Source organism: Triturus cristatus, chromosome 12 (genome assembly GCF_964204655.1).
Source record: "Triturus cristatus chromosome 12, aTriCri1.1, whole genome shotgun sequence".
Lineage (NCBI taxonomy): Eukaryota > Metazoa > Chordata > Amphibia > Caudata > Salamandridae > Triturus > Triturus cristatus.
This window is the reverse complement of record NC_140595.1, coordinates 305388979-305406520: the sequence shown is the minus strand read 5'-3', so window position 1 is coordinate 305406520 and position 17542 is coordinate 305388979. Positions and strand designations below refer to the sequence as shown.

The 17542-nt window shown below is 45.0% G+C and overlaps 2 protein-coding genes across 4 annotated transcripts in view; one reads left to right on the top strand and one right to left on the bottom strand.

Moving 5' to 3' along the window:
• The window catches only part of SMPD3 (sphingomyelin phosphodiesterase 3), a 1004685-nt gene that overhangs the window by 9467 nt on the left and 977676 nt on the right, over positions 1 to 17542 (top strand). The window lies entirely within an intron of this gene.
• Positions 1 to 17542, bottom strand: part of LOC146775937 (uncharacterized) — a 1457164-nt gene that overhangs the window by 1014911 nt on the left and 424711 nt on the right. The window lies entirely within an intron of this gene.

Sequence of the window (17542 nt, the reverse complement as noted above, 5' to 3'; positions counted from 1 at the left end):
CTCACAGGGACAATGTCATATCCATGAATTATTTTCCTTAATTTGCTGTTATATCACCTTTATACATTATGGATTTCATCAAAATTGGGGGTTACTCTCAATCTTATCTCCTAGCTCCCACCTTCTGAACAACATAACATATTTTCTTTTCATTTCAGTACAGGCAGTCAGTCAACAGTATAATCCATTATTGACCTAATTGTAAACTGTAAATTCGCGCTCTGAAGTGACCTACGTGACGTGCAGCATTTTGTAAAATTCCTAACCAAATAATAAATACATAAGAAAAACATTTTGCTGTTTGAAAAAGGCATATTTAACATTCAATCTGCATCTATGAAAATAAATAATACAACAATAAATAACAGGGTACAGGTATGTGTTCAATTAAAGCCATCTTTGAACCTATGGGTTCTGGTGATGTTTATGCTAGTCAAACCTCATGATGTGTTGTTGGACCATAATACACAGCCACTGTTATCTTTTATGCATCCTTTCTTTTCTTTATCTATCTATCTATCTATCTATCTATCTACCTACCTACCTACCTACCTACCTACCTACCTATCAGGTCCTTCTTAGAAACTTTAGGGGTGATCTCTCAAGCAGTAGCCGAGAAAAAGGGATGGCGGGTGCTGGGCGGGGGGGGAGATCTCAAAACGTGTTTGTCCCATTCATTTTTCTATAGGAAAATTAAACAGCAATATCGTGAAAACTGCTGAATGAAAATACACCAAGTTTGGCAGAAAGCAAGATTGGTCCAGAAAGGTGTAAATCAATTCAGTAGTTTTTGAAAAATTAAGGTTTAAAACATTGTATATTTCATGCCGCATAGGTGCGCCAAGGCTAGGGGGACGGTGCATTTTTCATTTTAGAGGAGGTGGGCGTGTGGCCTACCACCCGAGCCTTCACGAGGCTGAAAACTTTGTAATGGTGAGGGGGCATATGACTCCCCTCCCCAAGCCTCAGAGAGGCCCCTGGGGACTCCATCCCCAGGGGCCACTATTTTGAAAAAGTAGAGGGGTCGCGTGGCCCTTCTTCCCAAGCATGGAAGAGGCTCCTGGCAACCCATCCCATGGAGCCAAACATAAGTTAAGGGAAAAGGGTTGTGCAGTCCCCATCCTTGAGCCGATGATTGGCACCGAGGGACCCAATCCCTCGGGGCTCGATATAGTGCAGTGTCCCTGCCATACCCCGGGACACTGTAGTTCTTTGAATGAGGGAATGCACTCTCTTGGGCAGGGAACAGAATTTAGCTCCCACCTGGGCAGCAGCAGTGAAAAATGCTGCTTCCGCCCAGTGTAACCAAAGGATTGCTGCTAGCTCCTGCCAGCATGAAGTATTGTGCTGGCTGAGGAGCCAGCAGGGTACTGAGGCTCCGTTGTGGCCCCCAATGTGTGGCGGATGTGAGGGCCCCCTGTAGGCACCCACCAAAGATTTGAAGTGTGGCCGGCTTCCACGAGGGGAGCTGGCAGGGGCCGCAGCTGCTGTGAGCCTCTCTCCGTGGCTCCCAACATGAAAAATGCTGTGGGGTGCCCCGGGTGAGCACCAGGGTACCCCAGGTGTTTAATTAAAAAAAACACGTTGCTAGTTCCTGCACAGCCCATGGGGCTGCATGCAGGGGACCGGCGGGACCTTTGGCTACCCCTGAAACTCCAAACAAAATTTAAAGATGTGAGTGCACTGGGACACCCAAAAAGTAATAAAAACTAGAAACAGATGACTAACAGATGAACCGCTGGAGCTGCTCATTTATTATTTATTGCTCTGGCGTGGAGAGACCCTTAATGCCTGGCGGGGGGGGGGGGGGGGGGTAGTTACATTTTTTAAAATCCTGGTGGTGCTCCTAAAGGTGGCTGTGACACCACCAAACGTATTTTTAATGTTGTGGGAGGCTGCAGAAAACGTGGCAGATCCCCAGCAACATAACAAAAAACGGTAAGTCTCCTGGGCCATTAAATGCATGATCCCAGGAGAGCTTACCCTATTTCTTACTTTTTTTACAAACTCCTAGCTGGAGCTGTATGCTCTTTAGCTGTAGTGCTGGGCCCTCTTGTGGTTGTTTTTATAACTGCATTTTATGGGCTGAGAAATGTTAGAAGAAAGACTAATAATGCATATTGTTTTTTTTGTTTTTAATAAAACTTTATTACACTTTGTTTAAGACAGCCACTTTAAGAATTATATTGTGTAAATTATTGAAATATACATCTGATTATAGATTTTTTGACAAAGATGATAGTTCTGTTTTATATATGTTGATATTCTGACTCTTTGATAAAGCCACTAGGCCCACTTTTTATACTTTGGTGGTATGACCCTTTAATAAAGTCAGTAAATCTGTCTTACTTAAAATACCACCCTTTATACTGTAAAATCACATAGTCAGCCGGCACCCAACCCCACTCTGCGCATGCGCATTTTGTTTTTAAAATAAAACTTTATGAAATTTTTGTTTAAGACAATCACTCTAAGCATTATATTGTGTTAATTATTGAAATATACACCTGATTATAGTTATTTTAGGTTTTTTGACAAAGGTGATAGGTCTGTTTTATATATGTTGATATTCTGACTCTTTGCTAAAGCCACTAGTTGCACTTTTTAATAGTTTTGGTGGTATGACCCTTTAAAAAAGTCAGTAAATCTGTCCTACTTAAAATACCACCCTTTATGTTGCAATATCACATAGTCAGCCGGCGCCCAAGCCCACTCTGCGCATGTCCAAAGGCTGTGCGTTGCGGGGTGTTGGGCCCTTGCAGTGGTCCAGGCCCTGCACCAAACCTCACAGTGCAATCCCACACCACGGCGATCAACATCTTACTTTACATTAACAAAACCATAGAAATTCACTGAAAAAAAGTTAAGGGTGACGTTGTAGTTAGGAATAGTAATATATTACTTTTCATTGAAGAAAAAAAAAACTTAAAAATACACTGAAAAAACTCAAAGGTTAAAGGGATGTTATTGTTAGGTGAAAATGTCAGTTAAAACATACTGTTTTAAATTAACAAAACCACTTAAATTTACCAGTTATAGTTATCTCAAATGACTAGAACTCATGCCTTAAAGTAACTCTAACTCACACCCTCCCCATGCAAAGCTAATCAGCTCACACATTACATCACTCATGACATGTTCTATGGAATCATCTATAACATCACGCAACATCCAAAATACCATTATTCATGACAACACTGTGCATGACTGGGACACAACGCATAGTTACTTTTGGGCAAGGGTTCCAGGTGCTGCATGTTTTGCAAAACGTAGATAACGGAATTGCATCTTGCCTTCTAGTACTTGGCTTCTTGATTATGAAACTGTTGTGGTATCTGTCTGTCTGTCCGTCTATCTTCCATCCATCCTTCCTTCCATCCATCCATCCATCCATCCAAGAAACTTGTGTATACTAAATATGGAGAAGAGACCCTGCTCTCTTGCCCTTGAATGATTTAATAGGCCCATAGTAAAATCAAGAGTGTATTTTTTAGACGCGCCAGTACCCCTGATCGTTACGTTACATAGGGCAGAGGTATAGTGGGAAATGTCACTAACTCCATATTCGCATAGAAGTCTCTCAGAGTCCCTGGCCTCTAATAAAGCCTTTTTGATTTACCTATTGGACAGACCATATCATGTATTCAGTCTATGTTTTTTTGACACACTCATTAGCCCACATTTATTAGCGGCTTTGAGCGAATGTTATGTGTCTTTAGGATAGCCACAAAGGACATCCCTCAAAATAAAAATTGGGAGGGCGAAAAAGTCCTTAGGCATGCGATTTTCAAAATAGGCTCAATTATTAAGGGATCTCAGAATGTATAACAAACCCTCAGCTTAGCCACACACACTAAGGAAACCCATCAAAGTTTCTAACATCAACAAGCATTGGCAAAGCCAAAAGGTCTTGTCTCCACATTAAGCGGAAAGGGGTTCAGAGAATTCCTTCACTCATTGTCTATTCATAGGGAGATATGGCGGAGCAGCGGCTGCTGACTTCCTCCATCATTGTGTTCCACCCAATGTTCTCCCACTCCCAAAGACCTGGCCCTGCGAGGGAGGTACCTTTCCCCTCATTGCCTGACTTATCAAGGCAATATTTATGTGGTTGCTGTAGAGTCTCTATGAAATGCAGGGTACAGTCTTTTCAATTGATTAATACAAGTTATGCGTTGAACTGCACAGTGCCTAATATTATGGTAATCAGAATTATCTATTCACAATACAGTCATTCAGGCAATGGGGGCATAGGACTGTGCCAGTGTGTCTCTTTGAGTCCTGCCTGCCACACACCTCACCACTGTTAGTTTCTCATAACAATAGCACAGCACTTCGTAACCACACCAAGATAGTCACAAGAGCTGTATCAATCCTACGTAACTATATGTACTCCTATTCGACACACCACTTCCACCGCAAATAAAGAGGGCCACAACTCATCAACTGAATCTAGAGCTTACTGAGCTACTCGTGTATCATTGAGAAAGAAAATGACAAGTAACACAGTACACAAAAAACCCACAGACGCGCATGCAAATAAGAGTCACGAGTCAAAGTCAGCACGTTGCTCTGAAGGCAGGACACGTAAATGGCGCAGTAATGCAGTATGGGACCTTGAATCACCACACTGCTTTTTGCTGTTGTGACATGATTGGAGGAACCTGCATGAGAAAAACTTGTGCCACAATTAAAACAAGCATTGGCATAACCAATAGGTCTCGCCTTTGGGACCTTATAAGTGTTTAGCCATGCAACAGCTGCATAACTAAACACTTATAAGGTCCCAAAAGCGAGACCTATTGGCTATGCCAATGCTTGTTTTAACTGCTGCAATCTATTGAAGCCTCACGGAGAACATCAAAGCGGCCGCAAAAGTGATCGCGATCAAACATCAAATCGGCCGCGAAAGTGAAAGAAATCGCGGTAAAGCGCGACGCCCGCGCACATGCACTGTAGGTCTAGGCTGGCCTGGTAGCACTTTTTGGAGCCCTCACAAAATGTCTTGCCAGACCAGCGCATGCGCTGGGTCACGCGAGACCTAAAAACAAATCAACATTGCATAGTCCTCTGCATAATTAGGGCGATGGAAGTGGTCCACTAGACTGGTATCTCATTAGAGCCCGACTCTGCCCCATCTCAGTATGATATTCAGAGACTCTAACAGATAACCCCTGTGTATACCTAGACGACAGGGCCCCTGGATTTTTGTTTTGTTAATTAAATTTCTTGAGCGCATGAATAACCAAAGGCGTCTTGGTGCTATCTACCATATGCTGTTGAGACCAAGGAACAGATTAGACAGAGTTAAATAACCAGTTCTTCAAAGATTTTCTAAAGACAAGAAGATTTGGTGAGGTTTTAATATCTAATAATTTATGCAGCAACGGAGGTTCAAATTATGCGTTGATTTTTACTAAAAAGCGTTTGTTCACTTCCATTGACTTTAATGGGATCAGCCACTAGAAACAGCTCCTTTCTTTCAACTGCCTTGAATAGTTAAAAGGTTGAATGGCCACACAGCTACTTCGGATGACGTCGTTAGGTGGTAATTGGGGTTAACTGAGGTGGCAGGGAGTGCGCCACTATTTAGTGGCCATAATATCTGCCAAGGGTGTGGCCTGTGGTATTTCCACAGAACTCAGAGTGCTTGGAAATTAACTTCCACTTGAGGTACTTGGTGTTATTTGCTGCTGTTGGTTATTTTAAGGCATTTCTGTCCCTACAAGGCGGTGAAAACACACATCAGAACAAAGCACAGAGAGAGAAGCAGCTTAGGGTATATGTCTCTGGCTTCTAAGCCTGGCTCACACTAGGCATGCTAGAGAGAACAGGCAGTGAGTGGATGGGGTTAGAGAAGGCAGAGCAGACGGGCAGGTAAGGGATAATCATTGATAGATTATTTAAACCCTTGTCTTAGAGTGCTATTTACAACTAACTTTGCTCCCCTGCTGTACATCACGAAAGGGGTCAAGAAGAAGTAAAAATATATTTTTTATCTAGTGTGCACTGTTACCTGGATCACCTCATGGGTTCAAGCCTTGGTACCCATCGAAGGTGAGAAATTGAGGGTACAGGAGGGTAATGAAGCCAGCATCACGATAAATTCATGAAAGCACAAAGCATTGGGTGCCTTCGTCGCCCAAGAGCCCAGAGACAGCCTCTCCAAGAAGTTCTCTTTTACCGGAGGGAGATAGCCCGCTCCTCCAGTGCACTTGAGCCCACAGCGGTGTCAGGAACAATCCAGAAACAGTCCTTCCGCAGCCAGCTCGCACTTCTCCCTCATTGGCTCAGCCTTGGCTTAGCTTGCCTGCTAGGAGCTCTTTGGCATGGCTGTGTTAATCCATCGTTGATACCCAGCCTTTGCATTTGGTCTCGGAGAAGCGATGACACAGCGGGAGTTCAGTCCGCGACAGTATCTCGCTTTGGGTGCCACGTGCTGCACTCCGGCGCCTCAGGTGAAGCTGATGACCGTGATATCGGCGGTGGCAGACTTGCACCTCTGGCTTCCGGTGTACATTTCTGACGGGCAGTAATGTGAGGCCCGCGAGGGTATCTTGGCGGGAACCTGACGAGCAGCTGGTACATTCACGAGGCCGGCCCTCCGTCCAGTGCAGGCGCCCGCGGTGGACGCCTGAGGCTGCAGGGGTGCAGCTCTCTCTCCTCGCGTCACCCGCGCGCTCAGTGTATCCTTCCGAGGTATGGAATGGGGACCACTGCTCGACGCTAGTCCGCGTAACTGTACTACTAGCAACTCACAGCAGTAATAACAGGCAGTCAAACTGGCTGTACCCTTACGAGTGTCTTTACTACTGTCCTACAGATTGGAGCCTTGATCAGATTGGGTGTTTTTATTCATTTACACAGTTATTGGGATGGTGGGTGCAATGTACCAAGGGGTGCCATCTCGCTTTACAACACACCAGACAGACAAGTATGAGATTTAAAAAAAAAAAAAAACGCTTAAAGGCGAAAGTAATGGTACACAGCACATGTACACTGCTACAGTCCATCAAGAGTAAACATGATTAAAAAATAATTGTATATAGCAAGTGTGAACATGTACAGTCCAATAGGAGGTAACATACTCCAGAGTACTATGTACAGTGCAACAGGAGATAACATAATTCAAAAGTAATAGTACACGTCCAGTGTGTATTATGTATAGAGCAATAGCCCAAAAGTAATAATACTAAGTGCAGGGCAATAAGAAGTAACATAGCCCAGAAGTAATAATACTAAGTGCAGGGCAATAAGAAGTAACATAGCCCAGAAGTAATAATACTATGTAAAGGGTAATACGAGGTAACGTAGCCTAGAAGTAATAATACTAGGTGCCGGGCAATACAAGGTAACGTAGCCTAGAAGTAATAATACTAGGTGCTGGGCAATACGAGGTAACGTAGCCTAGAAGTAATAATACTATGTGAAGGGCAATACGAGGTAACGTAGCCTAGAAGTAATAATACTAGGTGCCGGGCAATACGAGGTAACATAGCCTAGAAGTAATAATACTAGGTGCCGGGCAATACGAGGTAACGTAGCCTAGAAGTAATAATACTAGATGCCGGGCAATACGAGGTAACGTAGCCTATAAGTAATAATACTAGGTGCCAGGCAATACGAGGTAACGTAGCCTAGAAGTAATAATACTATGTGAAGGGCAATACGAGGTAACGTAGCCTAGAAGTAATAATACTAGGTGCCGGGCAATACGAGGTAACGTAGCCTAGAAGTAATAATACTATGTGAAGGGCAATACGAGGTAACGTAGCCTAGAAGTAATAATACTAGGTGAAGGGCAATACGAGGTAATGTAGCCTAGAAGTAATAATAATATGTGAAGGGCAATACGAGGTAACGTAGCCTAGAAGTAATAATACTAGATGCCGGGCAATAGCAGGTAACAGTCCAGAAGTACTGGTACGCAGCAGATGTATACTATGTAGAGGGCAACAGGAGTTAACTTAGTCCAAAAGTAATGGCACTCAGATGTCCACTATTTACCACCCAACAAGAACTGACATTCTCCAAAAGTGTTTAAAGACATAGAGCTTGTAGACATGCTGTAGAGAAATTAGAAGGCTACAACTAGAAATGAGAAACGGACAGGAAGTGGACAAGCTACGAGTGGGCAAGTATAGTAAGCAGATGAGAGTTGAGACACTTCCTGAAGAGGCTGAGAGATGGCACGAGCTAACATAGGATGGGAGGGCGTTCCAGGGGCCCCGCCTGAGACTTTTTTGGTGCCTCTCTGCATATTATGCTACTGATAAGAAAACCTCAGAGTTTAAACAGCAAAGACCAAGTACCATAAACAGCATATCATACTTTTCTAACATGCAGAGAAGTCCGGACGGTCGACCTCCGAGAAAGGAAAAGTGTCCATTGGATCTGGGAAGTCTGTAGAGCGTGCCATCTGCTTCACCATTAGCATTGCTAGTAGTATTATCGTCAGGTACATGTACGTGGTGCTTTTTTTTCTGGTCACTGTATTCACTCAGAAAATGTCCACCTCCGAGAGTGCATGCATTCAAGATGGCCGTCACTTGTGTTTTGGGACCTGGCCCTGGAAAAAGAGCATAATTAGTGCTAGACTACACACACTGCCTGGGTGGTGGTAAACTATATTTAGGGAGCTGCTCATTTTTGTTACACTTGGGTAGGTGGTGAAAATGGGACAAATTTCGAGTTCGAAATCCACTTGAAGATTGCTTTTTTCGATCTCCTTTCCCAAGTGTTTTGAAGTGGGCGCTTGACAGCGTTAGCACTGTGTAAAACTCCTTACATTTCTAAATAAATACATAAATAAATAATTAATGACTCCAGACGTTATAGGCCATGAGTACAAGTTACGGGCAAATCGAAGGCATATATTTTGAACTTGCTAACTAGTGCTTTTTGTTAGGCATGTATCAGGTGCCCATTTTTGGACCTGAATCTGAGTTGCAAGCCCTGGAATGGGGACTTAAGACAATTTGCACATGATTTCACTCGGTTTGGGGTGCGCAAACCAGAATTGTGCACAGTTTACACACAAGGGCCCAGATTTACAAAGTATTGACGCAACAAACATCATCAAGCTAAGTTGCTGCTCTGTGTTGTATGAATTGGGGAGAGCAGAATTGAGTCAAAGTTACAAAGAAGTGACACAGTTCTGCCTGCTCCCTGCGCTGGTGCACTTTCAGCAGTCATATGCCAACACAGGCACCCTTGCACCATAATGAAAGTGTTTCTTTGTTGTAGGGAGCATAGTTTTTGTGCAAGAAGGGGCCCGACGGCCCTGCACAAAAACTATGACTTAAGGCAATTTCCTATTTGTATGTGTGCTGCAGAATGCGAGGAACAATGAGGAGAAGAAAATATTTATTTTCGAACGCCACACAAGCTCTTGATTTTGGTGCAAATCTAAATCTGCAATTCTTTGTAGATATGAATTTTTTGCAAAATCCATCAGTGATGCACAGGAACGTCGATGCGCCACCATGGAACGCCCTTGTGATGCAAGGCGAGGCAATGTGTTGGGTTACTTTTGGTTACAAACCAACTCAAATCGTTATTTGCATTGGTTTATAAATACCAACCCGGATTTTGCGTCAGGCTTGCGTTAAAAAAGTAAAACAAACCCAACGCACAATCTTTGTAAATATGGGCCAAGATCTGCAGCAGGTTCTGCCTGATGGAAATTACAGCGGCCGACTATCAGGTGCAGTTTACACCGGAGTGTGATCCTGTTTTGGGCGCAAATAGGAATTTGTCCCATAAATCAGATTAGCCCAACGTTAGTAATCGGGTGCAAAATCATTCCCAATACTGTAGAGGGTGCTCACACTACTAGGGTGTTTTTTAACCCTTCCTAACCTCAATTCACGGAAAATGGCTGCTAGGAAAGCCAACGTTTGGCCTCACATTTTATTCCTGGCTTTCCTCAGATGGGCCCATCCCTCTGGTGTCTTCCTGGGCACACCTACAAGAACATTCATCCTAGAATTAAATGGTTGCTTGTCGTCAGCAGAGAAACAGATGCATCTTTCAGAATATGAATGATAAATGATATGGAAAGCCTTAGCAGCCAAAAAGCCGGTAATGGCGTCTCATAAATATTAAAGCGATATTAAAAATGAACGAAAACTGGTTTTGTGTTTTCTGCCAAGTGAGGAGAGCACTCTATGATTTAGAGCAGTGTCATGTGCTGTGTTAGCGCTCCTCTAAAAATTTCAACGAGAAGAACCCTTATGCAACAACACATTATTTCTTATTTAGATATGTTTTTATTGGCCTGTTTCCTATGCAGCGCTTAGGCATCCTTTTTCGGGCATTTTGAGCTATGGAAATGTGAACTGGTAATGGAATTTTTGAAAAAGGTAACGCAGTCGTATATGCAAAAGAGGGGCTGTTCTTGAGCAGGTTTACTTTTGTGCTTCACATATTCGTCTGTAGTTATCCGGGTTTTGTTCCGGGCCGGACTGGCTGTACCGGGCATTGCGGTACAAAAGGGGGTGGTGATGGACGGAGCATCAGAACCAATCAAACACTCACACCCAGTCAACAGATCTGGGTTTGATCCATCACCGTTCTTTAGCCCACTCTGCCACCCCAGTTCAGACATGGCCATATGCAAATCAGTCTGACCCTGTGCCTCATGGGAACAGTCCAGCCCGAACTGCCAAGCCATGCCTTCCCTGGACCGGAAACAAGCTTCCTAGGACCGGTTTCTGGCATTTCAGCCGTCTTCAGCCAGGCTTGCTTGAATCCAGTGGCAAAGTGAGCAAGGGACTCACGTCTGAGCATACCCTGCCAACTTATGGCGAACAAAGCGGTACAAAAGGGGGTGGTGATGGACGGAGCATCAGAACCAATCAAACACTCACACCCAGTCAACAGATCTGGGTTTGATCCATCACCGTTCTTTAGCCCACTCTGCCACCCCAGTTCAGACATGGCCATATGCAAATCAGTCTGACCCTGTGCCTCATGGGAACAGTCCAGCCCGAACTGCCAAGCCATGCCTTCCCTGGACCGGAAACAAGCTTCCTAGGACCGGTTTCTGGCATTTCAGCCGTCTTCAGCCAGGCTTGCTTGAATCCAGTGGCAAAGTGAGCAAGGGACTCACGTCTGAGCATACCCTGCCAACTTATGGCGAACAAAGCGGTACAAAAGGGGGTGGTGATGGACGGAGCATCAGAACCAATCAAACACTCACACCCAGTCAACAGATCTGGGTTTGATCCATCACCGTTCTTTAGCCCACTCTGCCACCCCAGTTCAGACATGGCCACAACACATTATTTCTTATTTAGATATGTTTTTATTGGCCTGTTTCCTATGCAGCGCTTAGGCATCCTTTTTCGGGCATTTTGAGCTATGGAAATGTGAACTGGTAATGGAATTTTTGAAAAAGGTAACGCAGTCGTATATGCAAAAGAGGGGCTGTTCTTGAGCAGGTTTACTTTTGTGCTTCACATATTCGTCTGTAGTTATCCGGGTTTTGTTCCGGGCCGGACTGGCTGTACCGGGCATTGGGTATTTCCCCAGGAGGCTGGAAGGGTGGGGGCCGGTTATGTAGCAGTAGGGGTCAGTTTTGTTATTGGGTCCCGGTTTTGCAGTGGTGCTGTAATATCAGCCCCTAGTAACAAAAATAGCAGGCAAGCATTTGCCAGGCAGTTCTTCTTCAAGGGCTGGTTTGAGAATATTGCCAGGGCTGCTTTGGGTTCCCAGTCCGGCCCTGGTTTTCTTACAAGTTCCCCTGTCACCGTTAGGTCTTCTGGCACTGAATTGGCTAGTGTGATTTTCTTGACAGGCAAGAGTGCCATTCTGTCCACAATGTCAGATTCTTCCGGAAGTCAAACTAGATAGCAAAAGCTCTCAGATCAAGTGGCAGGATGACAGATTATATAATTTGCACCCACACAGGCGGTGTGTTGATTTCACAAATTTACCACTAAATAAGCAGAATATGATCTGACCGTCTGGAGAGGCCCAATGGCTCTGACTTTTCTTCTATATCATGAGGGGGATACATTGTTCCTCCAGTATGAGGGGATTCCCAAGTAGGGAGGAATTAGATTGTCTAATACAGATTATCAAGACTTGGGTGGATAGCAATTATTTTCTCCTGGATTTTGTAAGGAAACGTTTTCTTCAGAGATCGGAGATGTTGGCTGGAGACTTACCGTTTTCAATGTAGAGGAGTACAGAGGCTGAAGAATCATTGGGGTTGGGATTTTTCAGAGCGGAATCATTCGGTCTGTTTCATAGCAGATCCTGTGAATCCAGTGCTGAACTCCAGATACTAGAATGTCGTACTTGATGGTATTGAAACCTGCATCAACCCAAACTGCGGCTGAACCTCCCACAGTTTGGTTTAGTTGTAGACATTGACACAATAAGTATAAAATGGCTTCTCTAGATCGGCCGAAAGAGATCTAGGTAGGAACCGATGTAAGGAAGAGCCCCTTCCTCGGAGGCTTGGAAGAAGAGGCTTGATCACTTCATGACCCTTGGGATACCTATAGACCGAGCCAGGAAATATTCTTAGGATTAGGATTTGGATGGACTGGTACCAATGTAGTGAAACCGCTCTTGGCCTTTTGGAAGCCCCAGTACATGATCACACTGTATGATTAGCACGGTCAGAGGTGTAGGGAGTATAAAATGGGGTTTGATCGTTACAGCATTGTGACTAAAGCGTTCTAGCCTGATACTGAAAATAATTTTGTAAATTGGAATGCCAACTCTGTTTTAACCTTGGTACTGTTTTTTTAATTGATGAAATAGCAATAAAATAGAGTAATAAAAAAGACGGTGGTTTTGGTATATAGCACAGAAAAACAAAATGTAACTAAAAAAAGTTGTTATTGGTACATTATGGTTTCCTCTGCTCATAGCACATTAACATATGTTTACAGAAACGTACTAATTACCATAAAAATCTCAGTTATACTGGCTACGGTGATAAAATAAAACCAAAAACTGATGAAATCAGTTAGTTATGGTAAGCGCCCCCTACAGTAAAAACCATAACTCTGCCACTGTAATGGATGCATATGGCCCCATACACGATGTGTCATGTGACACCACAAATTACATTGATGATATCACTGGGAGCATTACATAGTACCTAGATATCACCGTGCCAAAGACTTAATTCATTACATCACTAGGAATACAGTATCATTTTTGCTTAGTTATGCTTTGTTATTTAACAATTGTATGATGGTAAATTCTTTTATACATTTTGTGGAGTCATGGGCACTGTATTTGGTGGATAAGTTATGGTTTACACGGCGGGTGTGTGAGCCATGGGTTGTGTAGCTAACCAGAACTGCCAATTCCAGGTATTATTTTGTAAACATAGCTTCATTTAACTGTGTGTTTTTTAAAGAATGTATGGAGAGAATGAGCTACAGAGATGTGGGGAAAAAGGAGGGCTTAGAAGAAATTAATAGAGGGAGAGATGGGAAGTAAAGAACGAAGACCGAGAAAGAGGATTCTCTGAGAGAGAAGGGTGGAGAGAGACAAAGTGCAGTCACCAGAAGCTGTGAAAGGCTTGCTGTGGGGTGCAGTGTTCACCGCGCGCTCCATGCCAGATGCTGTAGGCAGTCACCACACACATCTGGACGGGCACACCGATATTTACTCTCGTGGCTGCTGGAGAGGCCGGGTTGCCGCCTTATTTGCCGCACAGCCATTCATTTGCCGCGCCGGCGCTGCAGTCGTGTAATTTCAGTGTTTGCACATGTGGAACTATCTTAAACGGGGAGGGGGCCCAGGCTCCCTTCCGAGCTCGAGCCTTTTCATGTGCAGCAGAAGCCGTCGCAGGGCGTCAAATGAGGCCCGACCTCAGACAGAAACAACTGAGGCCTCCTACACGCTGTGGGAAGCCGGGAGACGGGCCTGACTTGCACCGCACCATCTGCATCCGTCTAAAAATGGCGCATGAAAGCTCACTCGTGTCACAGGCTGGTCTGGGAACCTCAGAACACGGCGTGGCTTCCCACAAGTTTATTTACTTAGACAGCAAATTCGATGAAATCGTGGCCTGTTTGACAGTGAAATCATATTCACGATTCTTTCCCAAAGAGAAACACTGGATGCCTTGGGAAGACGATATTTTAAAAAATGGCTGGTTTCACTCAAAGTACTAAACCGGGGCTCCCCGACTCACTTAACTATGTGCCACCAGAGGAGTGTCACTCAGATCAGCAGAAGTAAATATATCTTGAAAAAGGAAGGTCTTTGCTTTAAAACACTGAGCACAATGCACCAGGCATTGAACAGCATTGCAGTTTCAACCACACAGTGCCAGATCATTCTGATCCTAATATTTTTATATTTGAATGTGCTTCTGTTTTTTCACTGTATTATTAAGTGCGATTATCACCATTTGTTGTGCAAATCCAAATAGTGTAAAGCGGTCTGATGCCCTTGGCTTAGTTCTCAACAATACAATAAAGTCCATTAAAAATAACCGCTGTTCGGAAATCCCACCAGAGAGAGCCAGTTCAGTCAATTACCGTGTCTAGCTCCTAAGTAGGTGAGGAATGGTGGAGCTCGCAAGGATCATTTACAATACTCAGTACTTTAATTTTGTCCATTTACTTTCTAATACCACTGTCAGGGCAGAACTGGGCACCCAAAGCAGCCCTGGCAAATGTTGTCGGACTAGTCCCCGTACGGTGGACATTGAGTGCAGTTGGTGAGCCTGACCCCTACAAGGAGGGTTCCGGGGGGCTACTCCCACAAGAAAATCTGGGCAAAAATGGCACATTCTACACCACAATATCTTCAATATAATTATAAATGTATTCGCTTTTAAAGCGCAGTAAATGATGGACTTATAGCGCACCAGGATATAACAATCTTTGTTGTGGCTCTTCTCTTCAATGATTCCCTCACTATCACCCTCCAACAGTGCCACCCATCTCTCCATAGCCTCTCTCACATGGATTTCATTCTTTATAGCACCTTTAATACCAGTATAGTGTTGGGCAGGCGCGTAACGCCTAATGGGCTCAACAGGCTTCAGCCCCCCTCCCCGTCGTGTGTGTCAGCCCGGGCTGAGACAGCTTCCCGGGCACACACACCGACAGTTTTTGGGCTGCCAGCCGCACCCGAGTACTTCACAGGTCTTCAAAAGACCATTCACTTGTTAACGAGGTTTCTTAGAGCACCTGCATCTCCACTCTGCCTATGGCTGGAAGAATCAGCCCCCCCCCCCCCCGAAATTGTTATCAGCCCCCCCCTCCCCAAAATTTGGCTCTAGTTGCGCCTCTGGTGTCGGAGCACTTTACATCACACACAATAACAGAGACAGTGAATCATACATGTGTAAATCAGTTTATAGAAAGTATTACAAAGACAAAGGGAAATACAAGGTGTAGGATTCACATGCCATCCTTACGGGTAGACATTTTTTAAGAATGCCCGGTGTAGAGAAGCACAAACCCAAGATTCAGAATGTAACACAGTGGTAAGGGTTGGCTTCACTAACAAAAATTTATTTCTACCCAAACAAACCCTTTTTAGCAACATTAGCAAGGATAATGAAAGACTTGAAAAAAATATATAACTTTCTAACCTGTACCATGTGGGTTGCATGTAGCTCTTTGATGACACTTCATAGCTCACTGTGCTAGATTATGATTGTAACTTATGAACTGCTCACTAACAAAAGGGTCATTGTGACAAAAGCAGTAACCCACTAAGGTATGCACGTAAAATAATGTTCTGCGATCTGCTCGGTATTCGTCTTTTGCAATCGGCATATTAACCCTCTGCACCACTTTAGGTGAGCCAAAACCTCCACTAGACAAAACTCCGATCTCGCTTCAGCAGGCAAATTAATCACCAGAGTTATCTCGACACTATTATAGATGCCTCAAAACTACTGGATATACAAGGAACTCTGCAGCCAGTGGTTTCTAAACTGCTGCACTGCTACAAAACGCCCCTCATTAACAAAACTAGCCCCCCACCCTTCCACCCACCTGGGGAAACGCCCTATGCTGGGTATGGCCAGTCTGGCCTTGACCACTGTTCTATTGTCCTGATTCCCAATGGCTACTGACATTTTGCTGCACACTTGAAGTGGTGGAATGGGGGTTAACCAAGGCACCTACTGCAATATGGGTGCAGACATCAGAGGAGGAGTTGGACGGGTGCAGACATCAGAGGAGGATTTGGATGGGGAGGAGTTGGATGAGTGCAGACATCAGAGGAGGAGTTGGATGGGTGTAGACAACAGAGGAGGAGTTGGATGAGCGCAGACATCAGAGGAGGAGTTGGACGGGTGCAGACATCAGAGGAGGAGTTGGACGGGTGCAGACATCAGAGGAGGAGTTGGATGAGTGCAGACATCAGAGGAGGAGTTGGATGGGCGCAGACATCAGAGGAGGAGTTGGATGGGCGCAGACATCAGAGGAGGGGTTGGACGAGTGCAGACATCAGAGGAGGAGTTGGATGGGCGTAGACATCAGAGGAGGAGTTGGACGGGTGCAGACATCAGAGGAGGAGTTGGATGGGTGTAGACATCAGAGGAAGAGTTGGACGGGTGCAGACATCAGAGGAGGAGTTGGACGGGTGCAGACATCAGAGGAGGAGTTGGACGGGTGCAGACATCAGAGGAGGAGTTGGATGGGCGCAGACATCAGAGGAGGAGTTGGATGGGCGCAGACATCAGAGGAGGAGTTGGATGGGCGCAGACATCAGAGGAGGAGTTGGACGGGCGCAGACATCAGAGGAGGAGTTGGACAGGTGAAGACATCGGAAGAGGAGTGGGACCTTAAGTCAGTGGTTGAGATGAGAGTTGCACCGGACATTGAGACTGTAGGGGACACGGGCACTAAACATTTGGAATGCAGCGTGAAGGAGGTGGAAAGTGGGAGTGCCATAAGGTGTCAGCATGGAGTTAATGGAAACTGGGAATGCAGCGACAAGGGAACGGAACTGGGGTATGCACTAAGAAGGGCGTAGAAATTAAGAGTACAGCAGAGAGGCAGAGAGGCAGTGGAAATTCGGAGTGCGGCAAGGAGGGAGTGGGAATTGAGGGCCTTATTTACAAGCCCCTTGTGCTGCCGGTGCGTCACTTTTAAAATGGGAAAAGTGATGTTCTGGTGGCGCAAGGGGCTTGTAAATAAGTCCATGAGAGTGCAGCAAGGGGGTAGTTGAAATTGCGAGTGCCGTATGGAGGAGGTGGATATTTGGAGAACGGGAGAGTGTGGGTTCGCAGATCCAGAGTGTAGTAGATTGTCAGACCTGAAATTGAGAGGGCGGAGGCGAGCTGAGCCAGAAGTTACTAGTCCGTAAGAGAGGGACCTGAATACCGGGAGCACATAAAAGGTCACAACCATAAATCTCGTGGGCAAGAGACCGTAAACCCAGAGTATATGGGATGGCTGGATAGTAAATCAGGAGCGCAGGGACAGGGAGCTGTCATTAGGAGTGCAGTATGGACTGTCCAAGCATTAGGAAAGGCACGGTCATAAGTGAGAGGCGCAGAAGAGTTACAGTCAACATTTCCAGAGCACAGGAGATGATGAGA